The sequence below is a fragment of the Cygnus olor genome, chromosome 1 (genome assembly GCF_009769625.2).
Source record: "Cygnus olor isolate bCygOlo1 chromosome 1, bCygOlo1.pri.v2, whole genome shotgun sequence".
NCBI classification, from domain to species: Eukaryota; Metazoa; Chordata; class Aves; order Anseriformes; family Anatidae; genus Cygnus; species Cygnus olor.
In genome coordinates, this window is record NC_049169.1 from 131656206 (window position 1) to 131675972 (window position 19767).

The following is a 19767-nucleotide window of genomic DNA, read 5'->3' on the forward strand; positions in this document are numbered from 1 at the left end:
TGACCACAGTCCAGATCAAACATTTTTGTATACCTAAAAACAAATCAAAAACAAATTAGGCTGGAACATTACTGGGAAATCAGCAAAAAGGACAGGACTGCTAAAGAATATGCCAGGATTTTGCCATATGCAAATTGTTGTCTTTGTGTGAGTTAAAGAGACAATTATCTTTCCAGATAATTTTAGCTGACTATCATTTATCTTTATTACTATATCAACTGTAATTACAGAGCAAATTATTGACACTGGGAGGAATTAAAACTACTCATTTAACTGCACAGCTTTTTAAGATTTACCTGATCTTTTATGTCTTTTTGCCAATTTGAAAGGACATTCTCATGAAATTTGAGACCTCAATTGAAGTGTCTGTGAAACAACTTTTCATTCTTTCAGTGAGACACACTATAAGATAAAAAAAATACACCTTGTGCTCAGGACCGAAAGGCATTTCTCTCCACAGGGTATCTAATCTAAATCTAGCTACTGTCAGCAATGGCTGCCTTTCATTGTTACCCCATGGCTCTTTGCAGCTTTGGTTGTGATTTCTAGTAACTATGTTGTAAATCTGTCATCATTTTTTCCTCCTAATTCTGAGCTACTTTTCATCTGACACCATGCCTAGGAGAATACCATGGACCTTTTTTTCCTACCAGATGAAAGGCAGATGAGAATAATTCTCTTTGCAAGTCCCCACTTTACTCACATCTCTTCCTCCTCAAAATGCGTCCCCACAGGCAAACTTGTTCCCTGCAGACATTTTTCTTTATCTTTTTGCTTTTTCCCACAATCATCTATGACTCCCTTTTCCATGAATTCTTGAACTCTTCACTTTTCTTTCAACCAAAGATGGTCATATAGCACTATTTTACTGTGGTTCTCCTTAAACTGGAGCTTCCCACATGCAACCACTGTCTCTGCATCATTCAGAGACGTCAGGTAAAGAGCTAAGGTAGGCATCAGCTTTTCATTTGGTTTTGAATTGTCCCTCCCACAGCAGGAAGACAGATTTCAAAAATGTACTTAAAAAGCTGGAGATGTTGCATCAGGAATGGAGAGGATCCAGATAAAAATTGGAAGTGTTGCAGGTACCTAATTTTAAAAGCAAGTTGATGCAATGGGAAGAAGGAGAGAAACAAAAACAAACAAACAAACAAAAATAGTTCTTGGAGACAAAATAGTTCTAGGAGACAAAAATAAATGGAACTGATCTGGGAGCAAAACTGAAAACACTATTCAGAGGTAAAAATAAACAGTAAATGGGATAAAGATGAAAGAAAACTGCTCGCTGCTTCCCTATCCTTGGTACTGCAGTAAGTGCTCAGAGATCCCTGTACCTGCTCTGAGCCCAGCCAGCTCTTTGAAAATGCTTTTACAGATGCAAGTGCTGGAAAACAGATGCTTTGACAGTTTCTGCATTCCTTCTGGTAATTGTCAAAGCCTGTAGTAACATACTGCCTGGTGAACACAGCTTAAATATTTAAAGCCCCTGGCTACAGACAAGCCATTCATTGCTGACTTAAAAATGGATACTTTTTTAGCTGTTGGAAAAAGCCCTTCTTGGATTGCTATGAATTCTTTTAAAATTGCAGGAGATCAGTTTTTTTCTCACATGCATATGGGATTCTAACTGGGAACTCTCACTGACTGAACCAAAAGGATGTCACCAGAAGACTGAATAAGCAAAAATGTACCTTTTAGTATAATGATTAATTTTAGTAAAAAGTCTGATGCATTAATGCAAACAAGAAGCATATTTTTTTCTGAAAACCACAAGTAATTTGCAAGTATCTGTTGTTGCCTGGCCCTTCAGAAATTTCTTTACTCTTACTATTGTAATAGGCTGCCCAGGGAAGTGGTTGAGTCACCATCCCTGGAGGTCTTTAAGAAACGTGTAAACGTAGAACTTACTAGCATGGTTTAGTGGTGGACTTGTAAGTACTACGTTAAACATTGGACTAGATGATCTTAAAGGTCTTTTCCAGCCTGAACGATTCTATGATTCTATTCAGTAAATTATGGTCTGAATTTTTGGGTAGACCTGTGTGGTGCCAGGAGTTGGACTCAATGATCCTTATGGGTCCCTTCCAATTTGGGATATTCTATGATTCTATGATTCTATGATTATAGCTAATCCAAACTGTTATTTAGCATTGGACGTAGAGACCCAAAAAAATGTTTGGACTTCATTATTTTCGGTACTGTACAAGTTCAGAGTAAGAAATGAGCTAATAAAATGTCTCCTCTTTTAATTAGATGTGTGTGTGCTTTGGCATTTGCTGTGAGCAAAAATTGCTGTGAGTCTGAAATTTCTACATGTGTGCTTTCATGCTTGCAAAGTCACATGCACAGATATAAGGGCAAAATCAGTGTCATGTGGCATAAAGTTTATTGCAAGAGTATTTTGAATAACCACATCTCTAAAAAATGAGCTTCTTTTGACTTAAAATTGCTATACATTTGCATTCAGCATAGAAACAGGATGACAAAGTAGTGGAGGTTGAAAAGGACCTCTGAATGTCATCTGGTCCAACTCCCCTGCTCAGAACCTTCACAGTTTCTCTGGACAACCTGCTCCAGTAACACAGGAAAAAAGATTTTCTTATGTTCAAACAGAATTTCCTGTAAATCAGTTTGTGCCCATTGTTTCTTGTCCTGTCACTGGGCACCGCCAAGCGGAGTCTGGCTTTGTCTTTTTACTCCCCCCGTCAGGTGTTTAAGATCCTGTTGAGCCTTCCCTTCTCCAGGCTAAACAGTCTGAACTCTCTCAGCCTCTTGTTATATGAGAGATGCCCAAATCTCTTAATCATCTTGATGGCCCTACACTCTACAGGAGCTCCATATCTCTCTTGTACTGGGGAGCCCAGATTTAGACACAATACTTCAGGTGTCGCCTTACCAGTGCTGAGTAGAGAGGAAGGATAACCTCTTTCAACATGCTGGCAATGCTTTGCTTAATGCAGCACAGGATACTGCTAGCCTTCTTAGTGGTAAGGGAATAATGTTGGCTAATTGTCAGCTTGGTGTTCGCCAGACCTCGCACATCCTCTTTTACCAAGCTGCTTTCCAGCCAGTCAGCCTCCAGCCTGTACTGGCGCCTGGGGTCATTTCTTCCCAGACATCAGACTTTGCATTTCCCTTTGTTGAGCTTCATGTGGTTCATCTCTGCCCATTTCTCCAGCCTTTCAAGTTCCATCTGAATGGCAGCACATGCATCTGGGCTATTAGCCACTAGTTTTGTATCACCTGCCAAATTGCTGAGGGTGCACTTGGTACCAGCATCCAGCACCTTCACTCTGGCTCCTGGAGGCAAGCACTGGGTACCCCACAGCTTCAGAGCAGCATCCTCCCATGGGAGCTCACTCTGGGCCAAGGTCTCTGCTGTACCAGGGGCAGTTGCTTCAGTGGGTGCTGAGGACCATGCCTTGTGGCACATCTTCACTGTCACCAAGTACACATAGGGAGTTTTTGTCCCCTTATTGTGCAACCTTTCTGCATGAACTGCTGCATCAAAGCATTGTGGTTCTTGGCCACCTCTGCTAGTTGTTCATGTTCCTCAAGGTTTGTTCAGTCCCCTTTTAGGTCATCTGACAACACCTTCTCCACAAAAATTCCCATGCCTTTATAGCACACCATCACATATTTTATGCATGTCTACATAGAAATGAACTCAAGCTAATCTGTTGCTCCTAGTCTTGTCCTTGCTCTTCTGGCTATATATAATGTATCAAGGACAAGTTAATAATGTATCTTGAAGATACCTCTGCATATAAATAAATGATTAAATAAGTGCAAACACATGCACACCGATGTGTGCCTGTGCACGTGTGCACACTATGAGTGAGGCAACATCCACTAAGGCAGCCATTAAGCATAGGGTCCTTGGCAATGGAAAGGAAAAGCCCAGAAGCAAAATTTGCCAAGATCATTTAAGAGCCTGAAGATCTCTAGATCCTGCATGAGGCCGCACCAGTCTTTTAGACTGGGATTTCCTGCTGCCAGCACTGTGGTGCCAAAAACAGGCCAGAATTTCATGCCTGGCAGGCCTAGCATCATTGTCTGTATTTGCTTAGGGAGGTACCTCTGCAGTAGGTGTTCTGGTAAAGTGGGATTTAGCAACTTGTACAGCTAACTGAGGACTCCAAAATTACAGATAGCCTTCAGTGGAGCAGCTTGTGAGCTTGGCACACCAAGAGAGTGCATTATCCACTGTGTGGATAATAACATGGTGAGGACCTGGAACAGGTTGCCCAGAGAAGCTGTGGATGCCCCATCCCTGGAGGTGTTCAAGGTCAGGTTGGATGGGGCTTTGGGCAACCTGGTCTGGTGGGAGGTGTCCCTGCCCATGGCAGGGGGGTTGGAACCAGATGGTCTTAAAGGTCCCTTCCATCCCAAACCATTCTGTGATTCTATGAATGTGGGAGCCCTCACCACATTAACTATTGAAGACAGGCTGGCATGCAGCCAGGAAAGCCAAACTGTGGGACTCACTTGGTTTTGGATGAGAAAAGAGAACGAAGAAAATTTCCACACAAAAGTGTTTTTTTTTTAATCAAATATGTCATGATGGGAAATAACTTCCAGTGCAATGAGAGTTACCATTTTTGTAGACAGAGCAGAACAACAGTTTAAAGACTAGGAGTGAAAAAATGCAACAAGAGGTAACTTGTTCTACCAAGAAGGGCACTAGACTTTTGCAAGTGGGACTAGGCTGGCAGTTTACCAGGATCAATTATTTCTTGTTATGTGTTATAATGATGCATGATCAGTGCAATCATGAGCTAGTAAGTGTTATAATTCCAGTCACCAATTAAACATACCCAAAAATGTTAAAGGAATTTCACATTATAACAAAACTCTGTGACTTTTTTTTATTTTTTTCCTGGAAAACTTTTATGGGAAGACTCCTTACTGTTTTTACTGTTTTACAAATATTAGAGAAATATCTCATCTGTGATTTCTATGTGCTTTTTAGGATAAAGAAAAGTTAATTATCAGGAGAAAAAGGAAACAGAAACACAAAATTCTCACCTATAAAATTTATCTGTGAAAAATACATACAGCCTATCAAGCACGAAATTGACAATTATCATGTTTTCCAAGACAGGATGGGTGTTAATAAATAAACAATATATCCAAGGACTCTATGTACTGATTTTTTTTCTATTTTGGGATTTTGAGATTTCCAGATATGTCTGTATCCTCTCAGAGAGATGGAAGTTTTGTTTCTGAAGCAAATTTCTTATAACACTTATGCATCCTTAAAAGTCATTGAGAGGAAATAGTATCTATGAGAGATACCGCTGAACTGAAATTAAAGTCCAATCCAATTAGTCATTTCCTTGTCTGCGAATGGTTGCTCCCTATACACCCTCTTTTAAATTGCATAGCTCTGTCTAGTTTTCAAATGACCTCAGAACCTTTAAAAATGTTAATGACAGAGCTGCACAATGCAGTAACATAAATAAGTCTCAACAGAAAAAAAAAATAGTTTATTGACCTTTTGAATATTCAAGAATGCAATATAACAATGCATGGTTTAAAATATGTGAATTGTTACATATAATTAAATATAACTTAAGTCTTTCTATTGGGAGTTTACATCAGAGGTCAAACCAGAATTAGTATGTCAAGATATTTATTGTCTATCAGAAACATAATGTATGTTTTGGTCAGGTAAGGGGTCCGACAGCTAGGGAATTAGCTCTTAGGATTTGAAAACATTATTTGTCCATGTTGCAATTGGTCTAATTTAACAGTTTGAACTGTCAGGGAAGACAACCATATTTAAAATTCTCATCCTTACTTTTTCAATGAGACATTCTAGATTTGTACCAGACTCCAGTATTTCACATTCTAATCCTTTCATAAAGCTCCCATTATGGGGGATGGTGAGGCACTGGAACAGGTTGCCCAGAGAAGTGGTGGATGCGCTGTCCCTGGAAGTGTTCAAGACCAGGTTGGATGGGGCTTTGGGCAGCCTGATATAGTGAAATGAGTCTCTGCTGTCCTGGTTTTGGCTAGGATAGAGTTAATTTTCTCCCTAGTAGCTCATTTTAGATTTAGGATGAGAATAATGCTGATAGATGCTGTGTTTTAGGATTAGGACGAGAATAATGCTGATAACACAGTGATGTTTCAGTTGTTGCAGAGCAGAGCTTACTCTAAGGCAAGGACTTTCCAGCTTCTCATGCTGCCCTGCCAGTGAGGAGGGTGGGGGTGCACCAGGAGTTGGGGGGAGACACATCCAGGACTATTATTATCATCATCATTATTATTATTTCCCTTCATTTTCTGTCCTATTAAACTGCCTTTATCTCAACCCATAAGTTTTTATCTTTTTTTTCTATTCTCTCCCCAGTCACACTGAGGAAGGGGACAGGCATAAGTGAACAGCTGTGTGGTGCTTACCTGCCTGCCAGGTTAAAACACAGCATTTGCCCATGGCAGGAGGGCTAGAACTACCTGATCCTCAAGGTCCCTTCTGACCCAAACCATTCCATTATTCTAATTATGATTGGAACAAAGCCTATAGCATCTCCTGAAGTTCATTATATCTCTATATATCTCTAGCTATATCATGGTCTTTCCTTCCACACATCCTTTAGCTTATGTTGTCTCAAACTCAATATTTGTTTAGGGTATGACTAAGTGGATTTATGTTTTTAGGCCAGTTGTGTTAAAACAAGGATCTTAAGTGACATTTGTGGATTTGCCTTAGGTTTGCTCAGCTGAGCAGCTGTCTCTGGCATTGCTTCAACAGTTGTTGTCTGAGAAGCTGTATGGGTTGGGACAAGATGTGGGTCTTACCTTATAAGCAACCTTTTTAGGCCAGGTGCAGTTTTGCAGTCATAAACTTTGTGAGTGTCAGTGGACCTCAGGGTGTTGTCCCGAGACTTTCAGATCTTTCAGTAAATTGAAATCTCCTTGGCACTGATTGTGTCATATGGCTTTCATTACCATATGCACGCTGATGATATTCGGATTTGTGGTTCATGTTAACCTTTCCTACCAAAGTCAGTAACAGTATCTCTGAGCGTCTAACAGCTGTCTCCCTGTGGATGTCTCATCATAATTTTTTGACATTAAACATAGGCAGCAGGAGGCTTTGTTAATGGGGTCTGACAGTTTGTATTCTTCTTTGGTTTGTATTTCATAGTATCCACTCAGTACCTTTAGCTGGGAACTTGGGTCTTGCTCCTGACAATAATTTGTCATTTACCATTTTTTTTCTTCAATAAAAATCATGTCATTGCTTAACATCTCATAAATTTGTCTGTACTTAACCAATACTTCAATAAAAACATCATTCTGTATGCTTTTGGTTTTGTGTTTAGAGTTTGCCATTATTCAAAAACATATTTGTCACATCAACATACACACGACCTTCTGCTTGCAGCACCCCTTATTATACTGGAGAGCAGTGTGGGGAACTGCCAAGGCCATTAGTTAGCAGGTGCTTGGTGACAACACGTAAGAGGTAGGGCATGGTGTGCCCCTGGTGCGCAGGCCACTTGTCTTCTGGACTGGAGCATGTTTGGCCAGCTTGGAGCATGGGCAAAGGAGCCAGTCAGAGGAGACAAAACTTTCCAAAATTTAACGAAATTGTCTCTGTAGGCATGAAAGAAGAGTGTATGCTCTGCTCCCTGCTTCTCGGTGGGAGCTTTTGCTCTCAGGCAGAGCATTAAAGAAAACAATACAGTCACTCTCTGATGATCCTCGAAGTGATTAGAGAAATACTGTTGTGTCCGACTGGCAGCTCCTCAGCTGAGTGACAGCAATGTGGGAAGCAAGAGGTTTCTGTTCAAACAGAATAAAAGAGGGAATATGCATGTGGTTTTCTGTATCAAAGGTTAAAAAAAAAAAAGTGTTTGGATTTTTATTTGGTGGTTATTGAGAAGTGACAGAGTTGGTTTTCATTTTCATTTTGTTCTTAGTTTTAAATAAGCGCCTGTTGGCCTGGAAAAAGACCAGCTTGTACTTCTTTTTGTTTTAAAATCAGGTGCAACAGAAACATAACCTTCATTCTGTAATGAACAAATCAACAGTTGCAAAGCACTGGAAGGTTTAAATGTCTGGAGATGGACTGTGTTTCTGAAGATTATCAAGTAGCCCAGAATAATGGTAAGTGTGAATTGTTTGGTATTGCATGACCTGAGAGAGACACAGGGAAGAAATTTGCCACATAGTTATGGGCATAACAGGCTCTTTAACATGAATATTGTGCTGTTCCACACCTACTCAGCTCTGAAACAGCATTGTCTCTCTCCAAATTCCCAATGGGAATTAAAGGAAAACACCAAGTCTGGATATGTTCTAAGAGCAGCATGTTTACAGAAGTGTAAATGCTAGCTCTGAGCTGAGGATGTCACACAGTAGCATCTGGGAAATAATTTCAGAAATACACAACAAAAATCAGTGCTTAACCTGCTGCCTTGTCAGTTCATGGTACCCAGCACTTCCATCCTCCAGGAGGTAGGTGATCAATAAGAAATACCCCTGAGAGGGTTTGGTTGTGAGGAACTAACCCAGGATCCCCTATTCAGCACAATCCCTTATGGCTGAGGATGGAAAAGAGAATTTGGGGGATAAAAAATGATGCTTATTTCCCTTCTATCATAATGCAGTCTTATTTAGTCTTTCTCTACTGCAAAGATTGCAAATAGCACCACAAAACTTCATTTGATGTGAACTGCAGAGGATTGTTTCAATATTACCTGCAAATGGAAAGAAAGTTATTACAAGTAGAAGGAATGAAATCAGACCTATTTTTAACAGTATTATGCTGCAGGGAAAAATAAGTTTCAGCAAGTCCAAAACTTTCTGGGGGAGCAGAAGAAAGATTTGAGAGAATTGTGTGGGAAGTTTGATTGACTGTTAGTTGAGGGAACACGTAATGATAATGGATTTATTTTCTAATTTGACAGTGTTTCCTAGGGCATTATTAACTACAATCTGGTAAAAAATACAAGAAAAAAAAAAATCCATCACTGCCTGTGAAATTAGTAACCACAGAAAGAACTCACTCTGAATTTAGCCACATCCACTTCATGGTATAGCAAATCACTTGCAGATATTTTCAGTGGCTATAAATTTTTTTTCTTCTTTTTAGACCACATTTTCCTTGCATCCCAGAAAGCTCAAAAGAATTTATGTATGTTCAGTGAGTAGAAAGATCATATTGAGATATAATAAAAACAGCCACAGTGAATGAATACAGATTTTGAGGTTAAAAAAAAAGTACAAACAAGCATCTCTCCTGTGAAGACAGGCTGAGAGAGTTGGGGTTGTTCAGCCTGGAGAAGAGGAGGCTCTATGGAGACCTTATACTGGCCTTTCAGTACCTAGAGGGGGCCAACAGAAAAGCTGGGGAGGTACTTTTTAGAAGAGCATGTAGTGATAGGGCAAGGGGTAATAGATTTAAACTGAAAGAAGGTAGATTTAGATTAGATATAAGGAAGAAATTCTTCACTCAGGAGGTGGGAGGCCCTGGAAAAAGTTGTGGATGCCCCATCCCTGGAAGTGTTCAGGGCCAGGTTGGACCCCCCCCGCTTCATGGCAGGAGGTTGGAACTAGATTAAATTAATGGTCCCCTCCAATGCACATCATTCTGTGATTCTGTCTTTTGCATATTTCACTGATGAAGGTGTTTCTAGCACCTCAGTGCTATTGGCTCTGTCTTCACCTATTACCTTGAGTCCTAGGACAACTTTCCCTGCTTAGACTCTGTTTACAAATACCTTTATAGGGGAATTTTCCTTTGTCAGAATTTTTAAGTCTCAGAATTTTTTAAGTCTTCACTGAATTCCTAAAAGGAATGTTTGCATTTCTTCCTTTCTAAGGTCATTCCCTTTCAGGAATGTCTGATAAGAGCAGGAGCAAACAGTTTCTGGGGACTACCTGGAAACAAATCTATCACCAAACTCTCCTTGGGACAGAAAATATTTGTTGAATATTTTGAAAATATTTGTTGAGAACGTTCTTAAAATACGGTAGTAAAATTGCCTAATCCCTGTCCCATCTGTCATTAGAGCCAATAAAGCATTAAAGAAGATAAAATAAATAAATAAATAAATCCACTTTTCTGTGAAAAAGTTGTCTCTGTCAAATACAACCTTATGCATCTTTTACTTTGCATATTAACTGTGGACATATTAAAGTTACCCTGTCAGCTCCTGACAGATAATGGTTTTGAGAAACAATGGAACAGAGAAGGTAAAAACGTATACTCCTCTTGCCATTGTTGTATGATGTGTCTCAATGCTCCATACTAATAAACATGCTTTTTACAAGATTGCAAAGGGCATACTGGAACAAAATCCTGTAATAGATAGGTGAAGAAAGGATAATATTCTTCATTACATTTTTATTGATTTCATTATATGGCAATGCATCACAAGCAGATATATAATCTTGAGCATCATAATAAACTTAGAAAGCAAACCAGAACAAATTCTGGTCATGTGAATATTGATGCAATCTAAAATGTAATTGCTACCATTCATATTATAATATTTTTTTTTTCAAAAGAGAACAATGTCAGGCCCAAGCTGTGGTTCATATCTCAAACTTTTCATATTTCTTTGCTTCAGATAATATTTTTCTTAGACATTATTTTTTCCTTCAGCAAAGTTTTATAGAGTAATTCTTGCCCCATTACTAAAGCTAAATTAGAAAAAGAAAGCTAAAGTATACAGCCCAGAATGTTTCACACATAAAAAATGCCAGGAGAGAAAAATAATAAGGTAACCCCAAAGAGATTTTATTTCTATAAAAATAAGCACATAAGAGCATTTAAATTCAGGTTAAACCAGGGGTGGTTAGGGCTTGTTTGGCCATACTCATGACAAATCTCACATATGGGAACTATAAATTTGGTAAAGAAATAATGGACTCACTGAGACCTAATTTGTTTTATTTGAGTTGACCATATAAATGAAACCTACATTTTTCCCATTTTGGTTATCACAACATTTTTCAAAAGTTGTTACTCAAAGCTATGTTTCTTCCTTCATGTAAAAGATCTTGGGTTGGATGCATTCATTTGGTATCTTTGGTCTAGCCAGGGACAGACCCTAAAAACAACCAGAATTCCAGAATAATACAGGGTGCAACTGAAACCAAGAGAAGCATGTTTTGTGTGTGCTCCCGGACCATTCAGAAAATCTCTGAACCATAGATGGTGTAGGGCCAAGACCAGTGAAGGCTGAATACATATGCAAGTTGTGTGGGATGTTGCCTATTCGTCAGATGCTTGGCTTTCAGAGCATGATCTGAAATGTAGAGTGAGGACCTAGAACGTCTTATCAGTATACGGGCATCCCTCAGCCGCACAGCACTCTGCCCCAGAAGGTACCTGGGCAGGAGCAGAGACATAAGGTCACAATGTGTGTCCTTCATAGCATGTGCTTTAGGCACGCTCACATCTATGCTGATTTAGTTCACCATGTACAGGCACTAAAGATACCCATGTATCCAACTTGAACTGTTCAGCCCTTTTTGATCCCTATGCTGCCTTGTCTGCTTTATCTGTTTTAATGTGTTGGGATATGTTTAATTAAGCTTGGCAAACACCTTCCTTTTGCCTTGTTCACATATGCCTTGGAGATGCAATGTCATCTTGGTAATGCTCAGTCTCCCATTGAGGACATTATATCCAACCCAAAATACAGCAGATATGAAATACTGTCATAGCCTTTCTTCTTTTAGTTCCATTCACAATATCTGCTGTACCTCTACTCTCCAGGTACTTCCAATCAATGATTTGTGATTAACCAGCTCTAAAGGTTAAGGGGACCTCTTTGTTTGTTTTTTTCGTGATAATTTCCAGATGTTTCCCATGGCGATTTGTGCTGTGATGCAGGAATTCCATCTGGTCCCTCCTGTGCATTGGCTCTGCTTTATTTCGCATCTGCATCACATTGTCAACGAGTGGGTTTGAATTAGTAGCTCTTATTTGCTGTATCACCTATTTATTGTAACTTCTGCATTTGCAGATTCTCTTCCACTTGTCTGATTTAATTACTGCAATAAAAGATAAAGAATTCATCAAAACATATTAAACACTTCAATGTTCTTCAGAAATCATATTTGAAACTCGTTGCAAAAAGCTATTCCTGGGCATAACAGAGTTCCAAAGATAGTGGGTACTTGAAAGGTGATGATTAATAAAGACACTTAAGTAGCATTAATATATATGTATGACAAACAAAGAGACATGGAAAGAATTTAAACTCTCTGTTTGTTTACTGAGAAATCATACAGACAAGTTAGTACTTGACTTAATGCTAGAAAGCCAATAGTCCTCTGTTCACATAGTCTTAAGTAGCACCCCTAACTACCAAGTCATTAGCCAGACATTATATTTATCTTACTAAAAATCTGTGTTTACTCCCTGAGCAGGCAAGACCTCTGTTTGGCTTTGACTCAGGCCAACCAGCAGTTCTAAACACATCTTTACACAGAAGACACGTTACACTGATGGTTAGCTAGCAGTCGCAAGATGTGGTAACAATGATACCTTGATTAAGTTTATTAATCATAGGGAACACCAGTTGGGAAGAGTTCTTTACCAAGAGACATGAATTAATTATTCTGGATCAAACTTTTGAAGACTGCTTCTGAGTGTTAGTCTGTTTAGAAGAAAAGCATCCCCACTGACAGCCAAGAGCATTTTACCTGAAATACCAGTAGAAAACCCTTACAGAGCTTGCCAAAATTGAGATTGAGTCATTAACCACATTTTTTACCTAATTCTATGCAACAGTTTTAAAACATATAAATTATTTATTAATTATTGCAATTATTATAAAATACTTTACACTTTTCTCATGTTAAATAAGATGTTAGGATGACTGGCAAAAGTTCTCCAAAGTAGCATTTCCAAACAGGATATTGGTCCATTCTTGTCATGTCCAGTACCCTAAAAAGGACTGGACAGCAACAGGTGGTTGTGGGATGTTCTTTCTCTGAGATGCAGGAGTCAGTATGGTTACACAGAGCTGTAAACAGGAGAAAACATTTCCCATGAATGAAATATGATTGGTATGCAGGGAGGATATCTATACAGCGGAAATTTTCCTGAAGTTTTAAAATTAGCTTTTGAAGGTCACACACAGATCCTTGGAGTTAAAAATAATGTAAAACTTATCAATTAAAATTATCTTGGTCGGTTAAACTCAGTCAGATCAGCAAAGGATGAGCAACTACAGAGTGAAATTTCTTGTTTAAATATAGGAGGTGATTGAATGAGAGTAAAAGACAAAGATGACATTCGAACCTGTAAAATTCGTCTGGATAATTAACTTTTACCATTTATAATGCATTTATTTAATGTAGTGTCTTTTTTTCTCAACTAGCAACACAACAGCTTTGTTATACTAGGTTTCTACATACAGGCTAGTAAATTTTCTAAAACAAAGTTTGAAATGGCAGTAGTGGCTGGGGGAAATCCTGTCCCATGCTTCAGCACAAGTCTGACCTGAACTAAAAAAAAAGCTACAAACCAAACCATAAAAATGTGCCAGTAATTATTTTAAACTGTTTGGCTCTCTAACACTGTTCTCAATCTATCCATTCAACAAATTGTGCTAAGTGAACTCAGAAAAAGGCAGGAATAGGAACACCTGCAACCCATGTTGCTGCCAGAGACTTCAGGTTGTGGAACCACAGGTCCAGCATGTTCCTGAGGGCAGAACGTTGAATTGAGATGTGTGGGTTATGATGATCTACATTGAAAGCTTTAAGTCACCTCCTCAGACTTTCTTTGACATTCTCACTGCTTTATGAAATTATATTCAAGAATTATGCTCTTAGATTTGTGTTACCAGTTATCCAGTTCATCAAATCAGTTTCACATCTTTATTGACGTAGTGTTTTCATAAGTGCTAGTACTCCAATAGAAACATTTTTCTGTATCTCTGAGGAATGTGGTTACAGAATGACATAAGGAATTTTGCATTTTTATTTTTTAAATCTTTGGTTTTTGGCCATCTCCCAATTGAACATTTATCACATGTCCAAAAGATCATCTAGAAGTTTATCTCTCTTCTGTGCTGTCTATCCGTAGTAAATATATTCTTTATTCCAAGGATTTCTCAAATGCATTTCATTTTGCACACTGGTAATGCAGTGAATCCCAAGTATTTGGATTGTATACATAAATGTGATTTATATGGTCCATGTTAAAATAGTTTGCTCTTGCAAGCATGCTACTGGTATGGTTATCCAGAATCCAGTTAGCTTTTAATAATTTTTCATTTGCATTTAAAATATCATATTGAGTTGTTATAATCTCTGACTATCATAAATAGCTGAGCTGTGTACAGAAAAAATTCCACCAGAATTACCAGAAAAATAAGCTGGTAGATATCAAGAAACATGAAGTGTAAATCTCTGAACATTTGCATAGGTTTTGAGAAGCTTGCTTACATATTCAGCTTCATCATTATGTCTCGTTTTCTCTCACCCCAATAAGGCATAAAGACTCTTTTATTCCTTCTAACCCTTTGCTGCAAAGAGATCTCATCAGCAGAAACCCAATACAGTCATTCCTGTCAATTTACAACAGAAATCCTTTTCTTTCTTCCTTCTCTCTGTTTGTTGTTTTTTCATGTAAACTGTTTGGAAAGGCTACTGAGATTAGACTGCTCCTTGTATCAGTAGGCATTGCTTTCCCAGAGTGACAGGCTAATTTCCTCCTTTTCTCCTCATAGCTTAGCACCCTGCTAGCACTGTCGTGGGAACTTGAGAGTTATCCATTAGCATCCTGAAAAGGTTTACCTAGGTTTTCATTTGTATGCACTGGCAAGTGAAAAACAGAGGGGAAAAAAAAATTAAAAAAAAAATGAAATGCATGTGGTTCAGAGGTGGGGCATTACTGCTTCAGGTAGTGGAAATTAAACCTCTAGGGACAGGAACATAACATTTGGGACTCAAACAAAGTTTGGGATACTCAGTCTGTGAAATATAAAAAATTACATAAAAGAGGTGTTTTCAAAAGTATTAGTTTAGCACGAATTTAGAGGATATGTTGATAATGGGAATGAAATCACCCCTTCTGGAGGAGAAACTGAGTTAGGACATTACAGTCTGACAAACCAGCACGCTGTGGCTTTCCTCCCGGTGCTTTACAAGTTATTGCAGTCTCAGTTTCTGTGTTAGAAGGTCAGACTGAGTCTTCAGAAGTGATAAAGATACAACTAATGAACAGAAAGGAACATGAATGAGTGCAAGAGTAGTGCTGCTGGTTTTGCCCACACCGAGCAGTTAGATGCCCAGTTGACTCCAACTGTGATACGTGCTGCAGAGAGGGCTACCATAACTGAGCTGAAAGACATCTCGACAGATTTTCACCAGGGTGAGACTTTCTGCTCCCATGAATTCTCCCCTAGAGGATGGTGACGCAGGGAGCTTGCACGGGTGGCAGCGCTATCCTGGCAAGCAGTAAAGCCTGCAAGGATACTGTCTCTTGTTACGGGGTGATCACTGTGGGAAAGTAAATGATAATGAAGTTTGGATTTCAATAGCTGTTTCAGCTCCCTGTGAAGTCTTTTATCATGTTCTAATGGGTCAAGAGGAGATCTTCAGTCTGAAGTTTTAGCCAAGTGGTGAATCTGCTCCAAATCAAAATAAGGTATTCTACTTTCCCAAAAACTAAAGCTAAAAAGCCTATTTTCATTTGGATACTGCTGGTACTTCCCTTTATATTTTCTTCCCTCCAGTTCTTATTTCAGCAAGGCACAATCTTATCCTCACATTGACCATGTCCTCAGCAATTAATTCTATCTCAATTTCACAGTAAAGTATAAAGCTGATCTTATTAAACACCACTGAAAGCCTTTGCCCTATGCACTAATGGCATACTCCTTTTTGATAAACAGCATTAAAAATGTATGTATCTGTTATCAACCATGCATTCTTCTCACCTAGTATGACCGTGGCATAGTTATGACTTGCACGAAGATCTGCTATTTTGAGAACATCTGTAGTCAGACCGTGTGAGGTCTTCCTGATGGCAAAATTCTTCACAACTGAGTCTGGATGAGTCTGGACGAGTCTGGACTAGTACTAAAATACAAATGCCATTCACTATTTTATGGTGAAATTCATAGAAATCTAATCTGGACTAAGGAGGAAAATGAATCTAGTGCAGCAATTTAATTTAGTAAGGCAGCGCATAATGATTTATTTGCTTTCTGACAGATAGAAACTGTAAATTTTAGGTAAGTACAGACATACTACTTGATCTAAACTGTCCAGCTGCTTAAATATCAGAGAGCTGGAATAAATTTTTTATAAATCTATGCCTTAGGGAGAGAGACAGAGACGGCGTTTTCTGCACCAAGCTGCTTTTCCCCTTATTTATTTATTTAGTTTTCATTTAATAAACCATTAAACAAAGACCGCTCTTTCACTTTTCTTCTATGAGTCTTCTAAGGGAGGAATATAACTACACTATGGTCCAGTAGGAATCACAAAACTAGCTTGGATGTCTCTCTTTGTTATAAGCAAAAAAAAAAAAAAAAAAAAAAAAAAAAAAAAATAAAAAAACACACCAAAAAAAAAAGAGCAACAAAAACACACACTTTTCAAAAGGTGGCAAAGCAGTTCATGTTTTGAAGTTGCTTGAAAGAATAGAATTGTCCTTGCTTTCAAAATAGATAACTGTATTTGGTATAGCAAAACACAGAAGTAGTATTCTGCCTGTGGACCTCCAGGCTTCTGGAGTGAGACCTGCTCAGGCAGGAGAATTTTCTTGTTGCTGTAAAGATTTTCTGAAAAAGACAGTAAAATAACATAGTAAGTAGAGTAGTAAGCCAGTGTCATTTCCAGGTATTCTGCATAAGAATATATAGGCAAAAGGATTGGGTACAGAAATGTGGTTCTGTTATAATTGCCCAGAAGCTGTATCAAGGCATTGCCAACACAAGCCTTCCAAACATGTCACTTATAACAGGCGGGCTGCCAAAGCAGAACATTTAGCCTGGCATTTTATTACACAGATCTCCATTTAAGTTCAGTGTGTTGCAGTCTCTTTGGACCTACATTTGTTTTTGTTAAAATATAAAGATTTTCCTTTGAACTCAGTAGATTTTACCAGAACCTATACAGAGGGAAAAGGCAGATGTGCCAAAATTATAATACATGCTGTAGATTACATTTTTCTCTTCTCCTCTTTGCTGTTTAATATCAGACATTTACTGCTCCAGCTTAGCCACCTAGTGCCTTTTAACACGCCCTAGGTGAGATCTTTTTTCTGCCTGCTGGCTGCCTGCCTGTCCATCGCCATGTGGGTCTCCCATAAGGCTTGGCCCACATTTGCCAGACCTGAGCAGATTTTCCTGATATCCTGAGTCCTCTTAAATGGCCTATTTTAGCCCATTTCTATTTAGGCAACTGAACTGAGCCTCTAGTAGCCCCAGTGAACAAAAGGTGAGATTCAGTTAACTAAACTTTGGCAGACAGAACCAACTGAGATGCCCTGGGTCACCAAAGGCATTAGCTGGGGGCTAGCAAATCTGGTCCATGACTTCCTGTAGCAGTGTCTGCAGCAACGTAGACTACCTGAAAATGTCTGAACAGAGATCAAAAAGGCCTGTTCCGGCAATGGAGCTTTCCCCTTCCCCAAATCTAAAGAGCTAGCCAGCTGATGGAAAGTAATTGTAGATATTAGCCCAGTATCTACAGCTCAGTCAGTGGAAACTGGAACTTAAGTACCTCACTCACATCCAGAGGAGAGGACAGACACCTAAATAGAGGTGTTGGAATAAGAAGCTCCATCTGTAAATTTATTAATTCTATATGGGATGAAGCCCACTGCAGTTGCTTTATGCAGATACAGCTATTTATAAACCTTTGCTGAACTAGCAGTGATTGCCATGATTAGACTTTGCAAAGTATACATGTTTCTACTGTGAATTATAAAAAAGAGTACCTCATAAAATATGCACATTATTTAAAGCTGTTTTACTCTCTTGCACTGTGATAGTTATGGTTTGTCAGCGTTTGTCTTCACCTTTTATGTATCTGACTTTTCTCAGTGAGTTTTACAGCATTAGAGTAATTTCTTTTCAAATTAAATTACACCCTGCTTTGCTTGTCATCAGCCTAAATACATTTTTAACCAAACATTGTAAATCAGGGAAAACATTTTAACCTCAGGCAGGTTACTTCTTTTAGACACATTTTTGGCATGTTATATATATTTTTTAGACTAGAAACCAAAATTTGGCATCACAGTTTTAGTTTTTCCTAAAGACAGGATTAGGCTGAATGATCCTTTTAGGAGCTGCAGTCAGAACCGAGCCAAATTTTTCTTTTTCCTTTTTTTCTAACTATTCTGAGGGATAGATTCATTTTTCAAAAGTGAAAGCTGTTAGTTGGAAAGTCTAAAAATTCAAACTATTATCACTTTTTAGAAACAGTTCTGGCAATCTGACACACTTTCTTCATTTTATTGACTAGTTTGTGATCCCACTTTTCCTTCCTTACTTGATGGTGCCTTAGTAGACATATACAGAGATGTGTATACACATAACCATATGGTAGATATCAATTGTTTGTTATTAGGTTAGCTATTCTATGAAAAAGAAGATCATTATAGATGCTAGAATAGGAAGAGGAAAGAAAATTAAATTATGAGAACTGCTTGCAGGTACAGAAAAAAGGTCTAGAAAGTAAGTACCAGTCACATACCTCAGCTGTAATAATGGCTTTTACTTCTAGGGCTATAGAAACGAGCATCTCAGATCTCTTGCTCTCGGATGAATTGGGTCAGAATCCCTCCTATTTCCCCTCATTAGGATGTATAGCAGATGTGACACGTTAACTTAATTGTTGCAGCAGAAGCACAGAAAGATGCCACAGGGAAATCTGTTGTCTTTTTCATCCTCCTATGTTAGGAAAAAAAAAAAAAAAAAAAGTTTTGACTGGCCCAAAATAATTATTTCTGAGATTTTTTCCCTGAATGCCATTTTTTTTTTCTTTTCTTTCTTAATTTGTACTGTGTGGCTTAGGGCAAGTGACCAGCATGATGCAGCTTTAAATGTGACTAATAAAACAAAACTGATCCAAGAAGGGACCTAATACCTACATCTGTATAATTCTGTGCCTTTGCTTATATCACCAACAAGCATTCCCAAGGGGTCCAGAGACTCTTTCTGCTTCTGCAGCTGATTTCAGTGGATGAGAAGAAAAAATCTCTGTGCCTACTGAAGTCCTATGGGAAGTCAATAACAAGAATTGCTGATCTCCTTGGAAAGGACGTGACTGCAGGCAGTAGGATGTGTCTCCCTGCCCGTGGTTTCCAGTGGCTCAGGTCATGGTTCCCCACCACCAGATGCTTTCTCTCTGTGCTGTCTCCTGGGAGCTCAGCTCCTCCCGACATTCCCCTCAGCTGTCCTCGTCCAGCTCGCTGCCGGGAACTGCTGGCAGCTTGTGTTTCAGAGGCACCAGACTGCTTCAGAACAGATAACTCTTTGTGAACCAAACATTTTCAGTCCTGAATGATACTTTCAGCAGTAAAAATACTTTTACAATCAACGATAAATGGTTGCTGCCTCTTTTGCCTAAGCATTGCTGTAATTCACCAGTGGTTGGAAGGGACAGAAGCTTGAAAGAAGAACCATGCTGTCTGCTAAGTAGTTTTCCTGATGAACTTAACCTCTTCCCCAGTATATGTATTTATTGTCTGTGACATACAACTCTCACTGAAGATCTTAACTCTCTTGTAAAGGAAAGTCTGGTTACATAGCTTAATACATGGGAAGC

The 19767-nt window shown here is 38.8% G+C and overlaps 1 long non-coding RNA gene across 1 annotated transcript; it reads right to left on the minus strand.

Annotated features, from left to right (window-relative positions):
* Positions 1-10741: 10741 nt before the first annotated feature.
* Positions 10742-19427, minus strand: LOC121058383. The gene is made up of 5 exons (XR_005814184.1): positions 19091-19427; positions 18694-18890; positions 15924-16065; positions 12819-12998; positions 10742-12021 (listed from the first exon to the last, which is right to left on the minus strand). It is a non-coding gene; the product is annotated as an uncharacterized LOC121058383 (long non-coding RNA).
* Between the last annotated feature and the right edge of the window lie 340 nt (positions 19428-19767).